At 50.9% G+C, this 21806-nt stretch overlaps 1 protein-coding gene across 3 annotated transcripts in view; it reads right to left on the bottom strand.

The window, feature by feature from the left end:
• PKNOX2 (PBX/knotted 1 homeobox 2) overlaps positions 1-11005 on the bottom strand; it is a 289146-nt gene extending 278141 nt beyond the window's left edge. Inside the window, exon 1 of one of the 3 annotated variants that reach the window (XM_065937335.1) lies at positions 10935-11005. The gene's annotated coding sequence lies outside the window, so the exon portion shown is untranslated. The remainder of the gene's footprint in view (positions 1-10934) is intronic. The other 2 variants (XM_065937338.1, XM_065937336.1) reach the window with 2 other exon arrangements.
• Positions 11006-21806: the final 10801 nt, after the last annotated feature.

Genomic DNA, 21806 nt, shown 5'->3' with positions numbered 1-21806 from the left:
ATGTATGGATGTGAGAGTTGGACTGTGAAGAAAGCTGAGCGCCGAAAAATTGATGCTTTTGAACTGTGGTGTTGGAGAAGACTCTGGAGAGTCCCTTGGACTGCAAGGAGATCCAACCAGTCCATCCTGAAGGAGATAAGTCCTGAGTGTTCATTGGAAGGACTGATGCTGAGGCTGAAACTCCAATACTTTGGCCACCTCATGCGAAGAGTTGACTCTTCGGAAAAGATCCTGATGCTGGGAGGGATTGGGGGCAGGAGGAGAAGGGGACGACAGAGGATGAGATGGCTGGATGGCATCACCGACTCGATGGACATGAGTTGAGTAAACTCCAGGAGTTGGTGATGGACAGGGAGGCCTGGCGTGCTGCGATTCATGGGGTTGCAAAGAGTCAGACACGACTGAGCGACTGAACTGAACTGAGGGAGGGCTCCAGACTGAGAATGAGCTCCTGTCACCACGAGGCCCTGGGTGCTGGGCACACACGTGGAATCTCTCTGGGCTGCTCCTCTCAGCCCCTGATCTGAAGTTGAACTCACAACCCACACAGAGCAGGACCTCACCTGAGAAAGGGTGGGGACAGCCCTGGACCCCTGGCTCAGCACAGGCCTGGGAATGGAGACTACTCTGAGACAAGGGACCGCGGAGTGAGGACCACACGAGGGACCTCTGGGGGTGGGCTCACTCCCCCTGCTCCATCTAGGCTCCCTGAACCACCCTGGACTCGGCCTAGACAGAGGCCCTGCCCTTTACAGCCTCAGGGTCCCTGGTGTCTGTCAGGACGGAGAGCCAGAGGACCGCAGGTGTAGCCCCAGGACATCGCATCAGCCTGCTCACTCTGAGCCACCTCCCAGCCCGGGCGACCGATGGAGGCAGGAGGACGGCATTGCAGCTCTGCCACCCACCGCCACTGCCCCCACCCCGCCTCCCTGCCCGAAATCCACCTCCTCCTGTCCGTGCGGGGCACCCCAGCCCTCCTGAAGGCCTTGTGGAAGTGAAGAAACGGCAGCCCAGAGACTCGAGGTGTGCACCCAGGACCTCCTGGTGACAGAAGCCCGTTATCAGTCCCGAGCGCTCCCCAGCGGTCCTGAAATCCGTCAACCCAGGTAGTCTGGGTTTTCATAACAGCCGGGAGGTCCCTGCAGCATTTGCCAAACAAAGGCTTGGGTAATGGGGAGCTGGGTTCAGGTGGCTCCTGTGAAGAGACTCTCAGGAGAAGACGAGTTGGAGCTCAGGGCATGGAGGCTCTCAGAGCTCAATGGGCACTTGCTTTGTCTCCGGAAGGCTAAAGAACCAGCCCTCGTCATCATACGTGGACACAGGCCACCCTAATTACCCTGCATCCCCCTGGACAGACGGAGGCATCTGCCATCCCTTCCTGGACCTGTCGCTTCAGCCCCTCTCTGAGTCCCGGTTCCTCTCCCTCATAAAATGAGACAGTGTTACAAACCTGAGAGGCTCAAACGAGAGAGTGCATGAGAAAATTCTTTAATTGGGGAAAAAAAACTAATATTTACCGTGAACACTTACAGATACTTTATTCTAGAAGAGTCACAACACTCCTCTTGTTGCGTTCGTCGCTCAATCCTGTCTGACTCTTCTCTACCGCAAGGACTGCAGCCCTCCAGGCTCCTCTGTCCACGGGATTTTCCAGGCAAGAATACTGGACAGGGTTGCCATTCCCTTCTTCACACAACACTATGTGCTCCATATTATTACTATCCTGCCTATCTAGATAAGAAAACTGAGGTTCAGGGAGGTTCAGTGATATGCCGAAGGACACACATCTTAGTTGTAGTAGGACCAGGGTCAGAACTCAGAATGACTGCAAAGCCAGTGACCCTTTTCCCAACACCACACCATCTCAACAAAAGAAGCAAAGGGCATTTTTAAAAAGAGGCAGGTGAGTCTTCAGACAAAATGCCACCTCATGGAGCTGTCCCTATTGTTTTTTGCATTATGTGTTCAGTTGCTGCCATGCCCAACTCTTTCAACCCCATGGACTGTCGCCCGCCAGGCTCCTCTGTCCATGGGATTTCCCAGGCAAGAATACTGGAGTGGATTGCTATTTCTTCCTTCAAGGGATATTCCCAACCCAGGATCAAACCCATGTCTCTTGTGTCTCCTGCACTGGCAGGGGGTTCTTTACCAGTGTGCCACCTGGGAAGCCGGCCTCTACTGTTAGACTTGCCCATTCACCCTGGGAAGGCCATTGATCAAGTCAAAGCCGACTCCCCATTGTCTTGGGAGACCCTATGACAGAAGAACACCCCAGGGCCAAGCCCTCACACTCCGTGCCTTGGCCACTGTGCGTCATGATACTTGCTGGTTTGGTGTTTCAACAGTGGTTCCAATGACCATCTCTGTGTGAATCAAGTCAATGGAAGGAAACACAGAATCACAGAACTTTGGGCTGAACGGGGCCTCTGAGAGCAAGTTCCTGGTTAGATGGCCGAAGAAACTGACATCCAAAGGTCAGTCACATGTTGTAGGTCAACAGCAAGCCAGTGGCCAGTCTGGACCAGAATCTTTGTTCTCCACATCCCAGCTGCTCTGGTATCAGCAGCTTTATGGCCCCCGAGAGGGCCGGGTGTGAGCCTAGCCTCTGCTCTCCTGGCTTAAGGAGCACAGGGATGGTAGGTAAGAGAGTCGCGTCACAGCCAGGAGTGAAATTAGCTGGTTGGCCCCCTGCACTAAATCATAAGCCTAAGTTCTATGCACTGAAAGATCAAGGCGTGAAAGCAGCTTATTCCCCAACACGGAGGCCTGGGAGGCTCTCCTGAGGCAGTGGTGGCCCCTTCTGGCCCCCTGGCTGTGGTCAGAGGAGGCTGGACTTTATAACCTAGTACAGGCTGCCCCACCACCACCGCCAGCCATCACCAGGGCAGGACTGGAGCACCTTGACCCGGACAGTCTCACGTTTTGCCCCTCCAACTCCAGACCAGCTGAGAGCTCACCTCCACTCAGCCCCCATCCCTGACAGCCTCTCATCCTCCTCTTGCCTCTGTTGTTAACAATTGATTTCTACCTTTTTTTTTTCCTTTTCACTTCAGGGCATGCACACACATCTCTCAGCCCTTTGTGGGTCAACTCTGTCCTTCCTGAAACTGCACAGTCCCCGGGGACACGCTCTGTGTCCCCATTTCTACCACAGCCCCCGCTGAAGTCTGTGTGCAGACGGGAGCACACAGCTGTTTGTTCAGCACTTGTTGCTGCGCCAGGGACCTGTGGGAGGCCCATGCCACGTCCTGGGGAAGGAAAGGCAAGGGAAAGGGGAGGCTGGATAAGCCACAAGCTGGACAGAAAACCCAACTGAGCCCGCCCTAGGGGGCAGACACTGTGCTCACACTTTACAGACCCTCTCTCCACAGTTCTATGAGCTATGTCCTTCTATTTCTCTCTTTACAGGTGGGGAAACTGAATCAGAGATGTTAAGGAACTTGTCTGTGTGTGCATGCTAAGTCGCTTCAGTTGTGTCCGACTCTTTGTAATTCTATGAACTATAGCTCTCCAGGCTCCTCTATCCATGGGGTTCTCCAGGAAAGAATACTGGAGAGAGTTGCCATGCCCTCCACCAGGGGATCTTCCCAACCCAGCGATCCAACCCTCTTATGTCTCCTGCATTGCCAGGCAGGTTCTTTACTGCTAGTGCCACCTGCGAAGCCCATAGCAACTTGTCTAAATTCACCTGATTAGTAACTAGTAGAGTTAGACTTCTGATGTGCTTTTTTCCGATGCTAACCTGTACTCTGAACTTGCTGCAGCAAACTACTCAAGGGCAGTGACCTGATAATTACATGTGTTCATTCCATTTGTTTTTGCTGCTGCGTCCTCAGTGCTGAGGACCACGCCAGGCGCAGAGGAGACACTCCATGTATTTGCTGAAAGAAGGGACAAAGGATTGAACGGACCCCCTGTGCCCATCCTGATCAGGACAGAGGGAGGGCTTCTTATGCCTCATTACTGGTTACTCTATTTCCAGGAAGCCTGCACAACTGCTTGTTCCTCTCTCCACCCAGAAAAATACCCAATAAACTGAAGTGAAAGTTACGTTCCATTCTTTGGGACCCCATGGATTGTAGCCCGCCAGCCAGCCTCCTCTGTTCATGGAATTCTCCAGGCAAGAATACTGGAGTGGGTTGCCATGCCTTCCTCCAGGGGATCTTCCTGATCCAGGGATCGAACCCAGGTCTCCTGCATTGCAGGTGGATTCTTTACCTTCTGAGTCAGGAAAGCCTGTACATACTAAGGATCCTGCAAAGGCCACATGGCAGATGGCTGGGTTAACTAGGCTTGGGATGGGGCAGTGGGAGGCGGTGGGGGGCGGGTAGGAGCATAAGCTGAACACAAAAGACTGGATGATGTGAGGGAGTTGAAAGGTTCTCAGCGCCCTGTGACCTGCTGACTCAGGGCCACTCTCTGGCCCCTTTGGGTAGGGTCTCCTCCCCATCCTTAGGCTCCCTCCTGCCCCCACCAGGCACCCCCCTGCCTGGCCTGAGCTGTACTGAAACTGGCCACGTTCCTACTGAGCGGAGAAAGTAACAGTTACGCCACCCTCCCCAGCCCCATCCGAACCCTCTGGAGTCTGCCCTGGGCCCGAGGGCTAGCGGCTTTTCTCCACATTCCAGCCAAAAATAATATGAGAGTGGAGCTGTTTGGTAGAGAACTTAATCTAATCTTCATTGCTTCAGTTTTAAAATATCCTGCCTGGTTTAGGGTTTCTTATTACACACTAGGATGTGTTTTTAGTGAGATAGGTCTTAGCAGAACCATTCTTCTTGTAATTAGAAACCCAGGCGGGTAGGGCTGGGGGGGTGAGACATCCAAGCCAAACAGCAGATCTCTCTCAAGACAACACTCTGGCAGCAAGCTCTTCCCCAGCTGCCTGGGGGCCGGTTCTTCCTCCCTCCTGGGGGACCTGGACCGAGGAAAAGTCGAGCTCTGGTAGGAGTGCCTTCCATCTCCCTCCACCCTCATTCTGTGTATCCCAACTCTTCCCCCATCAGACTGGAAACTAAGATGCTCCCTGTGACTGCTGGAGAAGGATGTGTGGAGGAAAGAATTACCCCAAGAAGTCTCCCCCCACCCCCGGATGAGGGAGAATTAAAGGCAAAGCATTCCACTGCAGCCTGTCTCCAGTATCACTGGCTAGCTTTGAAAAATCAGGCGCCGGAACGGAAGGAGGTTCCAAGTGCATATGCACTTTTGTATAAGGGCCGGGTGTAACTTCTCAGGCTTTCTGGCCCAGAATCTGCTTTGATCTGCCAGCGTGGAGGCTGCTAAGCGAGGTTCAAGCTGCAGTTAGCTCCAGACCAGCGCCCACCCCGCTCCCCACCCCCACTCCCCCCACCCCCAACTCCAGTCCGACCAGATGTCACACACCAGCCCAGGTCTGGCCTCTTCTTCCCAATGACATAAAGAAAAGAGGCAACATTTCTGATCAGTCAGATCCTGTGTTCATCTGATGGGTGAAAGCTACTCCAGGTGGCACTGTTGGGAATAAGTACACTAGTTCCCCCAGCTCACGGTTAATCGCCTTTCTGGGAAAAGTCCAGGTGGATTTTGGAATCACAGCAGGGATTTCAAATTCTAGGATATAAGAAAGGCAGGAGTTCAGTCCTTTCACCCAAGTCTAAGAACTCCTGAGAGTTGTAGGGACGGGCTCTGAGGCCCGGCAGGGCAAGAAAACACAATGAAGAAAGCAACTTTACTTCTCAGAAGTCTCCTCCCTCCAATTTCCTTTATTATTTAGAGTGCGGGATTAGGCAGCAGTCTTTCTCAGGGCCTAATGAGGAATTCCTGTGAGACATTCCATTTTGCAGATGAAGAAACCAAGATCTGGAAGCTTAGCTAGCTGACCCACTTTAGTCATGAAGCCAGACAGTCACAGGGTATAAAACTGCCAGGTCCCCAAACTTCAGCCTAAACGCCACTCGGCATGCTGACCTGCCAGCCTCCATCATCTCCTTCCTCCCTTTCCCACCAGGTATTATTAGTTCTGTTCAGTTGCTCAGTTGTGTCCAACTCTTTTGTGGCCCCATGGACTGTAGCCCACCAGGCTCCTCTGTCCATGGAATTTTCCAGGCAAGAATACTGAAGTGGGTTGCCATTTCCTCTTCCAGGGGATCTTCCAGACCCAGGGATCAAACCCCCGTCTCCTGCATTGGCAGGCAGGTTCTTTTCCACTAAGCCACCAGGGAAGTCCCACCAGGTATTAGATTTAATTAAATTAGCAGATCCTCATCGCAACAAGCCTGGCCATGCAGCCTGGACGGAACCCAGCCAGTGCAGCTCCTCCTCCAAAATTCAGTTTCTCAGCCTGATTCAATCTTCAATAAGTCACGGATCTCATCTGAAGTGTCATACAAAGCAAGGTGTGTTGACTAGAATCAAGGCTAATGGTGGCTCGTGATGATTTCATTCCCCACGTAACTTCCTCCGTGGCATCATTTTCATCCTCTCCCTACACTGATCTGCATTTTGTTTGATCCAGACACTCTGCTTCACATGCCGGCACCTCGGGCAATTGCATCACACATTTATATATATCTTACAGCATCGCTGTCCTGGTGCCGCACGGCACAGGAAAAAGAAAAACTTATAACTGCATTTCTCACCTTCCTTGAACTAATTTAGAAAATGTGCTCCAAATTAAATAAATCGGGAACAAAAAGTTTGAAATTGGAGATAGAATTTCAGGAGAGGAGGGAGGAGGCTAAATAAATAGCAAGGAAATCTTGCAACATGTTGGAAGCCTATAAATTTTATAGGTTGTTTCTTTAATAAAAACAAATTCAATTGCTAACAACACAGTATTATTAAGCCGCTAACATTTAAAAATCTAATTTGGTCTGCTCTGCTGCTGTTTCTGTTGCATTCACCCAGGGTAAGGAAGTCAGGTTGATGGGTTTGGTTTTGGTTTCTAAACCAGGCTAATAGAGAGCCCTTTAAAACTGAGCTTTTTTGCTTTCTAGGCATGCCTTGGTCCCTAATGAGTTACAGCCCCAGGTTGAAGATGGACATAGCAGAAAGAAATTTAACACACACTCTGGTACACCCATAAACATCAAGGCCAAGGAAGAGGAGGTATGTTTCCAGTTAAGCTAGAACTCCATGAATTCAGGATTCTCCACTCACAAGACAGTAATTCTCCTTATTTCATCACTAACTTACTTCAAATGTGTTTATACAATTTATTGCTACCGAACTTCCAGGCAACTGGTGTAGAGTTAATGAAACCCAGCTTGGAGAAGCTTTGGGCTTTGAACAACTAACCACAGTTTAAATGGTTATGACATGCGGTCAAAGCCGCAGGCCAGCCCCACTGCAGTTTCTGTGTTAGGACCTAGTCAAAAACCTTGTCATCTCACCTTTTGTGCCAAATAGATTGAGAAAAGGAAAAAAGCCCTGGAAAACAGCCTTCCATGTGTCTTCTCAAGGTTCCCAGCCTTTCTCCCTGACATTTTAACACATCTATCTCCCTGAATGCCAAGCAAAGCCCCTCCCCCAGTCCCGAGTAAATATTTTAGTTGCAGTTTGAATGGGCAGCCAGTTGAAATCCTGAAATCCAGTTTGAGTTTAATTGAACCGGGTCAGGCCTACATAAAGCAATGAGGAGAGGCGGGTGTCAGGGGGAGGCACCCTGCCACATTTGAAGTCAGACTCAGTGCAAGTCCAAAAGGCAAGACAGGAATGTACAGATGGCGCTGGACTGGAAAAGAAGTGAACTCCTCTTTCCGAATGACTTGGACATTGATTTTTATTAATCCTCATTGTCATACGGTGTCCTCCCCCCAAGCTCCGTCCATGTGAAAACTCCAGGAGGCTCCCTCTTTCTAAACAGGCCCATTTTGGAAGAGTAAAGGGGAGGTGCTGGACTTGCCAGGGCCGCACAATAAAAGCCCTTTTTGAAAGCAGCACTTTCATTAACTTAAAGCAATCTATGGACTTAAAAGCAGAGAGCTGTAAACTCGCAGAAAGGATCATAAAACAGCCAGTCTCAAGTTGGGTACACTTCAGTGCAATTTGCACGAGGCATTTTACTGTGAGCGGTGGCCGGGCCCATCTCCCTCCGGTAACCCCCTGCCCCTTATTCTGAACAGCATCCCTTTCTCTCGGCTTTCATGCTTTTCGCGCTCACAAAGGGGGAGGCGGTGACCGGGGAGTCTCCGTGGGGTCACGGCTCCCTCCCCCCTCGGGCTCTCCGCGGGAGAGAGGGCGCCTGAATTCCAAGCCTGCAAAACAACAGCCTCGGAGCTCCGCCGCCGGGCGGCCGCCGCGCCCCGGGGCCGCCGCGGCCACTCGTGGGTCGCGCGCCTTCTGCCTTCCGGCTGCCCCGGCGAGGGGCGAGGTGTGTGCAGAGTGCTGGGACAGTGGGTTTGAAATAGCAAAGGAGAAATTTCAGATCTTCCTCCTGTTCACTCCCCAACTCTGCTTCTCTAATGGCCCAAGGGGTAATCTCCGTTCCTAGTCGGGACTTCTCTTCCCCCTCTCCGGCACCCCCCCCCCCAAGCTAGGCCAGAGCCAAACGGGGTGCAGCTAGAGTGGGCGATCAGAGGCAAGAGATCCTCCCTACCTTCCCCCCACCAAGGTCCTAAAGCCTCGGGAAGGCCAGAAGGCAGGGCACGCGGGCGGGCTAGGGACCAGGACTTTGCGTAATAGAGCTTGTGTTTGGACACCATCATTTTCTCAAATTTGGGGAGGAGGAGATAGCCTAAATCTGCTTCAAATGCGAAGCTTTCGGTTTCCACTAGTTGGAAAACATTTCAACACGCTGGAGGAGTCCTGGGGCAAAGGGGTAAGGGCAAAGGACCCCAAGTCCCCCCCCCCCGCCCCCCTTTCTTAAGCGGATCGTCACACGGGCGGCCGGCGTGTGGGCTTCCGGGCGAGGCCGGGGGGAAGTGCAGATAGAACCTGCGGGTCAACAGCTGGCGGCTCCGGTCCGGGCGCTTGAGTTCGAGCCCGCCCTGCCCTCCGCCGCAGCCCGGACTCCCCGGGCCTGGAGCGAGGCCTCCCTGCTAGCGCCCCCCTCGCAGGCCGCGGCCCCTGCGGGCCACCGCACCCACCCCGCCGCGCTGCACCCGCAGGCTCCAAGCGGCTTCCGGAGCCCGCCGAGCCGCCAAGGTCTCTATCCATCCCTGGCCCTGCGAGGTTACCCTGTCGCTTCGCCCAGAACACTCCTTCGAATTGTCCGCTTCCCGGAATCTTTCTCCAAGGACCCGGACCTGTGCTCCTCAAGTCCTCTCCTCCAGATCCTCTTTCGGGGATAAGCGGCAGGAATTTGGGCCTCGACGGCCATGGCTCCCATCAACTACTTTCATCGCCTACCTACTAGGGTAGGTAGAGAAACCTAGGGTAGGTTTCTCTACCCACTGAGCGTGGGGATTCCCGGGCGCGACCCTCCCCAAATTCCAATAGTTTCAACTCCCCACCCCCCCGCCAAAAAAAGCCGTGAACCCGTGGCTAAATCCTAAAAGACGCCACCAGTTCCTCCGATTCCAGCCTCAGATGTAAGCCCAGGCCCTTAACTCCAGCCTTCCGGCTCCCTGCTTTGACCAGGGTGCAGAGTCGATCGGCGGCCCTTCCATCCGGCTTCTGAAAGCAGCCTGGATCCTAAAAACCCGAACTCTAGCTTGGCCCAGCCCTAATTCAGGACTGATGCACAACCACCACCCACCCCTCGCCCTACTCCCAGTCCTAGCCCCTGGCCTCCCCACCAAGCCGGAACCTCGGGTTCTCCCCTGAGAGCCCCCGGAAAAGGCGGCCCGCGTGGCTCGTTTCTTCCTCTGGGTCTGGAGTCGGAAGAGCTCCGCACGCCTCACCCGAAAGAAACGCAAACTTTCCGCGGCAGACTTGGGACCCTGCCCCATCCCCCTCGGCTCTCTCCCTTTGAGCGCTTTCCGACCCCCCCCCCCCTTACGAACTCGTGCCCTAGTTCTTGAGCCAGGAGGGCTCCCTATTCCCGAACCTCGCCGAGGGCCCCTACGCCTCCCCACACCTCGCCAAAGACTCCCAACAATCCTCGGAAAGCTAGTAACGCTACAAATTACGGCTCCTCCCGCGTTAGGGTCCCCGAGCCTGGCCCCTGCGATCCCGGCTTCCCTGATTCACAGCTCGTGCTCCGCTGTCCCCACGGATCCGCCTGCAAACCCTCACTCGTCCCGGCTTCCCAGGCCGGGCAGGACGCGGCCGCGGCTCCCAGACTCCAGTCACCCGGCCAGAGTCTGGGGCTGCTCCGGCTTCCAGCCGCTCGAAGGCAGCTCCAAGCTGCTGGCGCCAAGCAAGAGCCGGCCCGAAGGGAGCCCGAAGCCGGGAGAAAGAAAGCGAACCTGGAGCCGGCCCGCCGATCTCAGCCTCGCCCGCGGAGCGCCCAGCCCGGAGCTGCCGGCACCGGGGCTCCGCCGGCCCGCGCGCGAGTCCCTACTCGGGTCCCCGGCGCACCCGGCGCGCAGCTCCCCGCCCGCCCGCTACGGTGTCTTGGGCCCGCGGCGGTCCGAGTCCGCAGCCCCGCTCCTCGCACCCGTGGACAATGCACGCCCCGCCACGGGCCCGAGCGGGGCGAGGCGGCGGGGCGGCGGGGCTGCGCGCTGGCCGGGCCCAGGCGCGGACGGGCCGCCTCCTTCCCGGGCCTCAACGCCGGTCGCGCTGCTTCGCTCCGCGCTCTCCCGGCGCTTCCCCAGCTCCTCTGCACGCTCCCGCCGTCCCTCGCTGCTCCCTGCCTCCCTCCTCCCTGCTGCCTCCCTCTCTCTCCTCCCTGCTGCCTCCCTCTCTCCCTCTCTCCTCCTTGCCCTGTCGCAATGAATAATACTCTGGCTTGGGGACTGGAATAAAACACACGCGCTCTGAGGCAGCCGCCCGCAGCAGCAGCACCCGCCGCCGCCGCGCCGCCGCCGCCTGCAAAAGCGTCTCTGACATGGAAATGAATGACAGCTTACCTGATGCCAATCTTCATCAGACTGACACCGGCGTGACAACACAGCCTATACTTCCCAGCACTGCTCGGGACGTCAGCGGCACAGGGACCCGCCCCCCGGAGCCCCCCCCCCCCTCCACACACCTCCCCTCTCCCCACTCCCCCTTTCTCCCCACCCCCCCATCACCCCCACCCACTCCCGGCCCCGGCCGCTTCCAAGTCGGAGCAGCCGCCGGAGTGTCTCCCTCTGCTGGAGGCTTTTCTAAGACGCCAAAGCCGGCTCCGGCTGCCGGGGAGAAAACCTGAGTGAGAGGTGGCCTCCGACGGAAGAACGCAGCAGACCCGCTCCCCACCTCCCCCCGGCCAGGAACTCGGGAACACTACCCCCGACCCAGGCCAAGTCCCCCTCGGCAGACAACAGAGGCGGTGCTTCAGACATCTTGAGTTTAGTGGGGTGGAGATGCGGGGAAATTTTCTTCTGTGGGACCCTGAGAGCACTCCCCAGAAATTATGAAACTTAAAACTGGCAAGAATTCCTTCCCCCTACCCCCTCTCCTCTCCCACCTCCACCCCATTCCTGCCTGGCTGGCCTCGTTTTTATGATTACATTTGAATAATTCTCATTACCCTGGCCCCAGAAAAGGTGCTCAGATGACACTCTGGTTAGTTATTCCTGTTCTCAAGAGCTCCTTCTGCTCTGGGCTTCCTGGGGCGGTTGGTTCTTCCAGGGGAAGACTGTTAATGGGATGGGGCAGAGGGAGAGATAAAAAGGTGTGGGGGCTTTGTCAGTAAATCACCCCTTTGCAAATGCCAGGCAGGCCTGTTTTAAGCCTCTTCCTATTTTCATTCTAAAAAGTGGCGGAGTTCTGGGGATTGGTGGGGTGGTGTAAAAGGAGAGGCCAGTTGGACTGTTGCAGCCTGGGACTCTTGGGGGGGCTTTCTCTGCTTCTGGAAGGAAATTCACCAGGAGGAGGACCAACACAAGCATGTATGGTCAGACATGTGCCTTCTTTCATTCCATGGAGATTACAGTCCTACTGTCAGGTGGAGGCATGCTTGCTTCCACAACTTAGCTCATGGCCCTCTGCATAAGGGACAAGAGAACCCCACTTCCCCTATGAAATTTGCTCCTTGCTCTCTGTAGAGGAGCCATTTCAGCCACTCTCAGGCAGCGATTGATCCTCTGACCCCAGACCAGGCAGGGGGCCTGGAAAAAAGCCTAGACAAAAGACACGGATTTAAGCGAGAAAAGCAGAAAGTGAAACCCAAGCAGCCCAGGTTTTCGGGTAAAGAATCTGACCCAAGAAGCTGAAGGTTGCCCTTTCACTCTTTTCAGGCCTCTGGGTCATTCCTTGTCTGCCTCCTTCCTGGCCAAGAATGAGAGCCATTAGCTACCACTCAGAGGAGGCAATTGAATCTTTTTTTTTTTTTTAATATCACAGCCCAGATATAGCAAATACTGTTTATCCAGATCCTCCCAGTACCCGCCCTCACCCCCACCCCACCTCCCACCACATTCCACTTCCAAAGTTGCTTGTGGAAAAACTTCACTTGAGCGCCCATCACAGATGGAGTTGAATTCTCTCACCTTCTCATAGATCCTCCAAAGACTTCACTAGGTGTATTTATGTCACCATCTTGATCTGTGGTCAGAAAGTCTAGCTGCTGACAGTATAATTGCTATTATATATTATACATTAATAATAATATAATAATAATGAACGCACTTGCCCTTTTTATGTAGTACAGAAGCAGCCAGATTCTCCAACTCAGAGACTGGAGGTCAGGCTACCATAAACTCTCAGAGGGAAGCCCAGTTCAGATCCAGGAAGGGGAGGGAAGATCCACTTGCCCCTGGACCCCTGGAGGGAGGGTTTTCTCTCTTTCCCAGGGCTCCCAGTGAGCTGCTGTAGCTTGCAGAGTCAGAGGGAAGAGTCAGGATGCATGTAAATACTTAACCCCATCAGAGAAGTGTCACTGAGCCGTAAATAGTACTTCAGGCAACAGCCGGGCATCACTGACTCACACTTGTCACACCCCTCATTTTCTGAAATCTAGTTCCTTGCCCATCTCTCTCTTGGTACAGGAGATCCATTGCCGTGAGCTATTTTGGAGTCTAATACCCTTTTGAGGCTTTAAAATGCACGTTGTAATTTTAAATAAAGATATCTTACTTTGACTACTGTTGTAATTTGCCGAAGTTTTAAAATGATTATCTAAATATAACCGTTCTGGGACTTCCTTAGCAGTCCAGTGATTAAGAATCCGCCTGCCAATGCAGGGGACACAGATTCAATCCTTGGTCCAGGAACTAGGATCCCACATGCCGTAAGGCAAGTAAGCTCATTCGCCACAACTACTGAGCCCAAGCTCTACGGCCTGAGAGTCACAACTACGAAAGCCCATGCACCCAAAGACACAACAAGAGAAGCCAATGCAATGAGAAGCCTGTGCATCGCCACTAGAGCGTAGCCCCCACTCGCGGCATGTAGAGAAAGCCCGTGCACAGCAATGAAGACCCAGCACAGCCAAAAAAAATTTTTTTAATGTGACCATTCTTATAATCATTCAAAGCAAATGTTTGTCCTGTACCCAAGCTCAGCTGTGTGCTAGAGCTAAGGATAAAGAGCAGAAGCAAAGAAATTCAAGTAACAGCTCCTGTCCTCAAGAAGCTTCCATTCTTGTAGAAGAAGGCAGAGCCCCAATATGGAAAACATTAAAAAATAATAATACAAGAATCCAACAGATGACACAGCTCACAAAAAATTAATGAACAAGTGAATCGACAATATGTCAAATTCCATAAGCTCCATTTCTAAATGTTGCCTTTGTCAGTGAGTAGAGAAGGAGTAGAGAAGAAATGAAGTCTGTAGAATTCATTTCCGATATCCACCATCTCTCCCCCATCATCCTTCTGAGGATGAAGAAGAGGGTGGAGAGGGGCACATATGTTGCTTAAGTCACCAACACATCCACATTAGAACCAACAGGAGTTCCTACCACTCTTGCCATCTCTCTTAAATGCTGGCGTTCATCAGGCGTGGTTCTGGGTCATGTTCTCCATCTATCTGCACTTAATTCATCTTCAGTATAAGAAGCTAACAGCAACCTAAGTTGTCTCTTCTGAGCCCTTGTGTTCATGATCAGTCACTCAGTCGTGTCCGACTCTGCGACCCCCTGGACTGTAGCCCACCAGGCTCCCCTGTCCAAGGGATTGCCCAGGCAAGAAGACTGGAACGGGTTGCCATTTCCTTCTCCAGGGCATCTTCCCAATCCAGGAATCAAGCCTCTGTCTCCTGCAGTGGCAGGAGGATTCTTTACCACTGAGCCACCTGGGAAGCCCTCTTCTGAGTCCTAGACATGTCTAATCAATGGCCTAACTGAATCCTGTCTGTATCACCTTGTAAATTAAAAGACTTGTCTGCATTAGTACCATAACAAAATACCACAGACTCAGAGGCCTAAACAACAGACAATTAATTTCTCACGGTTCTGGAGACTGGAAGTCCAAGATCAAGGTGCCAACGAGGATTAGTTCCTGATGAGACCTCTCTTCCTGGCTAGAAGATGGCACTTTCTTGCTGTGTCCTCTCATGGCCTTTCCTTTGTGTGTACCGGAGAGCAGAATGCCCTCTGGCATCTCTTCCTCTCCTTATAAGGGCACCAGTTGTATTGGATTAGGGGCCCACCCTTATGACCTCATTTAACATTAATCACCTTAAAGCCCATCTTCAAATACAGCCAGAGTGGGAGTTAGAGCTTCAACATATGGATTTAGGAGGGACACAATTCAGTCCGGAACATTGTCCACATGCTTGTTTCCTTTATTCTCAACATAAAGACTGTGAGTTCTTTGAGCATGGGGACAGTATCTTATTTCATCTTAGGATCCTTAGAACCTGGTACGGTGATCAGTTCAGAAAAAAAAAAAAAAAATGTAGAAATACTTGTTGAATTGAATGGAATGGAATTTCTTTCTCCATCATTGCCCCAGTGCAGTTTACGGACTTATCACCTATCACCTCGAGTATTTTGATGATTTTCTAACTGGTCTCATTACTTCAACATGCCCATTACTTCTGCTATACTATCACCAAAATGTTCTTCCTAAAACAAAGGTTGGCTCACACATTGGCTTCCCCTCAAAACCCTCAAGCACTTTTCACTGCTTATAATATTTAGCCTAAAATGTTTATTGGACCTTATAATAAAAAGGATGATTTTCAGTGCCACATTCCTTACCTCTTCCTCCTCGTCTGGCCCTGGCCACCTTTCAGTTCATCTCCTGTATTCTTGCATACAGCTCCAGCTTCAGTGGTTCCAAGTGCTGCCCATGGACTTCCTTCATGGCAATCCACTGGGAAACCTCTTTATAATTCAGAGTTCCTGGTTCCAGCCCTGGAGGAAGCTGGTCTGGAGAAGGGCCTGGGAATCCGTATTGTTAAAACTACCACATAAAGAGAATGAGAAGACAAGCCACACACTGAGAGAAAATATTTGCAAAGACATGATAATGGACTGTTATCCAAAATATATTAAAATCTCTTAAAATTCAATGTTAAGAAAACACACAACCTAATTAGAAAATGACAAAAGACCTGAACAGACACCTCACTAAAGAAGGTATACAGAGACCAAGTAAGCATATGAAAAGATGTTCAACATCATATGTCATCAGGCACATGCAAATTAAAACAAGATACCACTGAATAGTTATTAGAATGGCCAGAATCTGGAACATGACAACATCAAATGCTGGTAAGGATGCAGAGAAACAGGAACTCTCATTCATTGCTGATGGGGATGCAAAACGGTGCAGCCACTTTGGAAGATAGTTTGATAGTTTCTTACAAAACTACTCATGGATCTTACTGTAAGATCCAGCAACTACACTCCTTGGTGTTTACCCAAATGAACTGAAAACTTACATTCCCACAAAAATCTGCTTGCAAATGTTTGTTTACAGCAGCTTTATTCATAGTTGGCAAGCCTCAAACGCAACCATGATGTCTTTCAGCAGGTGAATAGATAAACTGTGGTACATCCAGACAGTGGAATAATATTCAGCACTAGAGAAGAAATAAACCATCAAGCCTTGAGAAAACATGGAGGAAACTTAAATGCATATTACTAAATGAAGGAAACCAACCTGAAAAGGTTACACAATGAATGATTCCAACTGTATGATTTTCTGGAAAAGGTAAAACTGTGGAGATAGTAAAAGGATCAGCAGTTGCTAGGGCTTAGAGAGGAGGAAGGGGCATGAATAGGTAGAGAACAGAGGATTTTTAGGGCAGCCAAATACTTTGCATGGTATTATAATGATGATATATGTATGATACATGATCCTATTTGTATGATACTATAATGAAACAGCTCCTTGGAAGAAAAACTATGACCAATCTAGGCAGCATATTAAAATGCAGAGACATTACTTTGCCAACAAAGATCTATCTAGTCAAAGCTATGGTTTTTCCAGTAGTCATGTATGGATGTGAGAGTTGGACTATAAAGAAAACTGAGTGCTGAAGAATTGATGCTTTTGAACTGTGGTGTTGGAGAAGACTCTTGAGAGTTCCCTGGACTGCAAGGAGATCAAACCGGTCAATCCTAAAGGAAATCAGTCCTGAATATTCATTGGAAGGACTGATGTTGTAGCTGAAGCTCCAATACTTTGGCCACCTGATGCAAAGAACTGACTCATTGGCAAAGACCCTGATGCTGGGAAAGATTGAAGTCAGGAGGAGAAGGGGATGGCAGAGGATAAGATGGTTGGATGGCATCACCAACTTGATGGATATGAGTTTGGGGTCGGACAGGGAAGCCTGGCATGCTATAGTCCATGGGGTTGCAAATAGTCAGACACAACTGAGCGACTGAACTGAACTGATAGTGATGACTGCTTGTCTATTACACATTTATCCAAACCCACAGAATGTACAATGACAAGAGTGAACCCTGTTGCTGACTACAGACTCTGAGTGATGATGTGGCAATGTAGGTTCATCAGTTATAAAAAATGTTCCACTCTGATGGGAGATGTTGATAATGAGGGAAGCAGTTCATGTCAGGGCGGAAAGCAGAGAATATAGGAGAAATCCCCATCCTTTTTGTTCAATTTTGCCGTGAACCCCAAACCGCTTTAAAATATAAAGTTTCTCAATGTTTTAAAAAGTCACTGCAATGAAAAAGTTTGAGCACTTCCATCCTAGCCACCCTAGGCACTCATGAATGTGAAGACACTCCACGTGCACCCAACACTTTCCATAGTTGCTCACGCATGCCTTCAGCCTTGACTTTTTGTTCTTTCCCTACCCTCCAAAAGTCTATCTGCTGTCGACACTTCACTGAAATATCACCTCTTTTCAAAACTTCCTTGGTTCTTCCAGCCGAGAGCACTCACTTTGGAATCGCAGGGACCTGACTCAAATCTCCACCCTGTCATGAAATAGCCAGGTGTCTGGGAGGCTCCTGATGCTCTCCAAGTCTCCGTTTCTGCCCTTGTGAAATGAGGATGATGATAATATCCAACTAGTGAGCCCATGGAGATGAGAGGACATGCTGAAGGCAAGGAGCTCAGCGCAGTCCCTGGCACATGGGAGGCTTCCTAATAAGCAGAGCCATTAGATTCAATGGCCTTTTCCCAGGGTTTCCATGGCACTTGCCTGCGCCTTTATTATAGAGTTTCTTTAACTGGCCTGAGGATGGGAGATAGCATTTACTGAGAATGCTGCAACAGGCTCTGAGTGCTGAAAGCACAGATAATGGGAGCAAGGGAAAGCGGAAGACGGTGCTTACTCTTTACCTAAGGCCCTTTCCTAACCCTGGAACCAGGTGGGACAGTGGTGTTCCGGCAGCCAGGGCCAAGTGAGAAGATTCTGCTCCTGATTAAATGCCTGAGGGCACATTCCCTCAGAGACTGGGGCTGGGAACCAGAGCAGTGAAAATTTAGCCTCTATAAATCATCTGAAAGGCGGAGCTCCAGGACTGTGCTCTGAGCTGCAAGAGGGGACGTCGAGGCCCCTCGTGCTCTCATTCATTTTTTTTTTACCCTGAGAAAGTCTCTCTGGGTATTCTGTTCTGTTCTACTCCCGCCCTCTGAAGCATGGGGGCTGCAGCCTGTCCTCTGGGCACAGACAGGCAGCTAATTGGGTCATGTCTCTAACCGGCTTCTCTAATAGAGGAGCAATATGGTCCCCAAAGCCTTTCAGAAAACCCATCCTTCTTATGGTGCTGACATTCGTTTGGGGGGATTCTTCAAGCACTGTCTCCCGCCCATGCCTTACTTCTACCAACCCCCACTCCCAACACACACACACACACACACACACACACATGAATATATGAGCTCTCAAGGGAGCTGCCAGGCCTTAGCTCCACATGAGGGACTCTGCAGGAAATAGGAAAGAGTTTGGAGTGATCCTGCACTTTGTTCCAGGTGCTAGCAAGGAGTAGGCAGTGTCCCAGCCGGTCTGAAGGAACTGAGGAAGAGGACTACTGGGAGAGAGGATATCGAGACTGGAACATGCTAAGATGATCGGCAGAAAGAGCCACCCGTGGGAAGGGATAGATGTATACAAGTGGCTGATCCATGTGGTCATACGGCAGAAACTAACACAACTTTGTAAAGCAAGTGGCTTCCAATTTAAAAAATTAATATTTAGTGGATTAAAAACTGAGTCACTTGTGGGAAATGGCATCCCAAGAATTTGTTCGCCAAAATTTGAAGATGGATGATGCAAAGCTGTGCTGTCCCACCCAGCAGACACTGGCCACCAGAAGCTGCAGAGCGCTGGTGTGCAAATTGAGATGTGCTGTAAGCGTAACGCCCATAATGGATTTAGAAGACAGTATACAAAAGAGCACAAAGTATTATCAATAATTAGCTTATATGTATGAGATAATGCGGGCTTCCCTGGTGGCTCAGCAGTAAAGAACCCACCTGCCAATGCAGGAGACCCAGGTTCCATCCCTGGGTCAGGAAGATCCCCTTGAGAAGGAAATGGCAACCCACTCCAGTATTCTTGCCTGGGAAACCCCATGGACAGAGGAGCCCGGTGGGCTATAGTCCATGGGGTCACAAGAGTCAGACACGACTTAGCAGCTAAACAAAAACGACAATGAGATACTGAGATGATAGTCTTCTAAATACATTGAATCAAACAGAATAGGTTACGAAAACTATTTGCACCTGTTTCTTTTACCTTTTTAATGTGGCTACTAGAAAATTTAAAATTATTATGTGACTTGCACTCGATTTTTATTAAAACCTCTTGTCTGGGCTTCGGTTTTGCCCTGGTATAAACTGTCTGGGTGTTGAAACTTTTGTCATTGATCATGTATCACTCTGGCAGCTGAGGGGTGATGGGGTGAGGGGAGGCCAGCCGGACATCCAGTGCCTCCTCCCTCAAACTGCAGAGGTTGCTAAGATCCCCCCTCCTCTGCCCCCAGGGTTACATGGAGCATTTGAAACATTCCCCTCCAAAACAAAGACCTCTTCTACAATCTGTACTGAGGGACCCAGCCCCCATATCCTTTTCAACCACCTTATCAGCATCACAATTGTTGTCCTCTCTCACCATCCTCTCCCTCAGCTCCATCCCCATCCTCACCACCGTCATCATCACCACCCTGCATCCTTCTGCCCAGTCAATGGACCATGTCCTCCCCGTCTCCAGGGATGAACTCTATCTGTATTTGTTGCCCTTGATGCTGCAGCCAACCTCTAAGCCCTCCTGAGCTGAAGATGTCACACGGCCGGACGCCCAACCTCATTCCGGTGACTGGGACCTACAGCAGCCTGACGGCAGGGCTCTGAGAACCAAGCAACAACTCTGGGAAGGGGAGAGGACCACGGCCCCGGCAGAAGCCGGTCAGGTCTTATCACTTCATAGGAGGAGGGTGAAGAAGAGTGATCTAATGAGAAGGCAAGATATGCAACTTACGCAGCACAGGGAATATGGCTTGCTTAGCAAAAAAAGAACAAAATCGAGTGACACCAATAATAATAATAGCCAATACGTATGGATTTATTTGTTCAGTGCCAGACTCCATGTAAAGTGCTCAGCATGCCATGTCTCATGTTTCATTCCCGTGAAAGCTTAGGTAAGGAGAGTAACTTGTCACCAGGAGGGGACTCAGGCAGCCTGCCTCCAGAACCCACACTCCAAACCACTGTCCTGCACTGCTTCCTCAAAGCACACACGTCCACTCCCTCACGCCCTCATTCACTCATTCATCCTCCTTCAGCATGCGTGTGACTGAGCGCCGCTAAGCAACGTGCCAGGGTATTGGTTCCCATTCAGCATCCAGGCTGACCAGGCACATCCTACGCCCTTGGACTCTCAGGATGAACAGATCACCCTTCCTGAACACACAGGGGTCTTGCAGGTGTTTGCCTTCAGATCCCTCTCCCATTCTACAGGCAGAGAAAGTGAGGCTGGGTCAGAGGGGTAAGGAAGGAGTGAGCTTAAAGCTCTCCTGGCTTAATCTCAGCTTGGATTCTCCAACCAAACCAGAGTTTGTCATCCAGCCCCACCCTTTCCAGGACCTCTGGACAGACTTGGCTTGGCTTCTGCTTTCCTCCCCACTGGCCTCTATCACAATTTGCAGTGGGAAAGGGCATACTCATGTCAAAGCTCAGCCTCTCCAGAAACTCTACTTAATTCGGACACCCGTGTCCTGGATCCTTCTGCATTCTTATGCTCACATTTCCACTCTAGCAGTGTGCAGTGGAAGGTTGCTTTGAACGTGTTCTTTAATTTCAAGTACGGAGACTTTTCTGGCAGTCCAGTGGAAGTCCAGACTCCACACTTCCAATGCCAGGAACTCGGGTTTGGTCCCTGGTGGGGAAACTAAGCTCCCACACAGCACACAGCATGGGCTAAAAAAATTTTCAAAAAGTAAAAATAAAAAATTTCAAGTATGCATTATATCTCCAAGCAGATTTTGAACTTTTCAAAACCAAGGAGTGTTTCTTTTATATCTTGTCCTTCCCAATCTCTCAGCATTTGTTTGCAACCTCGGCCTATCTGAATCGCCTAATAAATGCTGATGGCTTGATGTGCCGTGGGCAGACTTACTGTGTTTGTGTCTGTCTGTCTGTCTGGGTGGTACGCTGAATCAGTATGCGCTGCAGGGGTGTCTGTGCATCCAAGGATCAGTGTCAGCACGATGCACGTGTGTGGATGAATTCTCCAGCTATTACGGTTGTGGAAACTTAGACACACACCAGCACAATCCGTCAATTTCCAGACGTTATCTCTCATGATAATTTCCTGCCAAATCTTTGAGTTGCAATTAAGAAAGCAGATAATTTGAAACATTCTCCTCTGCATGTTGAGATGGATTATAATCCTAATTTGATAAAGACTCTTAATGACTCATTAGCCACCCTTGGCTTCTCCTCAGGTCAGCCAACTTCCCAGGCGCAGGGAGGCAGCGACGCTCGGGCCATTACATGTTATTGCTTCAGCAGCACTAAAACAAAAAAAGACACGACAAAGCCACAACCGCCCCGCGGCTGTTGAATTCTCTTTTCTTCAGCTCCCAGATTTGGGCGTCGATTTTCTTTTCCTGGCTTTGAACAAAGCCTCTAATTTCCTGACAACCACATGCTCTCCCCAGAGTCTGCTCACGGCCAGAAGTGGCATGCACGGCGTGGCAGTCAGCCCTCTGCTTGGGGAGCAGTGGGGGCTGTCACTTCTCCAGCCACGGTGTCTTTCCTGGGAAGTGATCCGCAAGACCAGAAGGTGGGGTCCTTGGGAGCAATGACGATTTCGAGTTGTTTGAGGGTGATAACCACAGAACAGTGCCCTCCTGTGTTGGCTGAACAGGGGTCAGAAGTAGAGGAGGCCATTTAGAGCAGGGGTCCCCAACCTCCGGGATCTAATGT

Source organism: Muntiacus reevesi, chromosome 5, assembly GCF_963930625.1.
Source record: "Muntiacus reevesi chromosome 5, mMunRee1.1, whole genome shotgun sequence".
Classification (NCBI taxonomy): Eukaryota; Metazoa; Chordata; class Mammalia; order Artiodactyla; family Cervidae; genus Muntiacus; species Muntiacus reevesi.
This window is presented reverse-complemented; position numbering and strand designations above follow the sequence as displayed.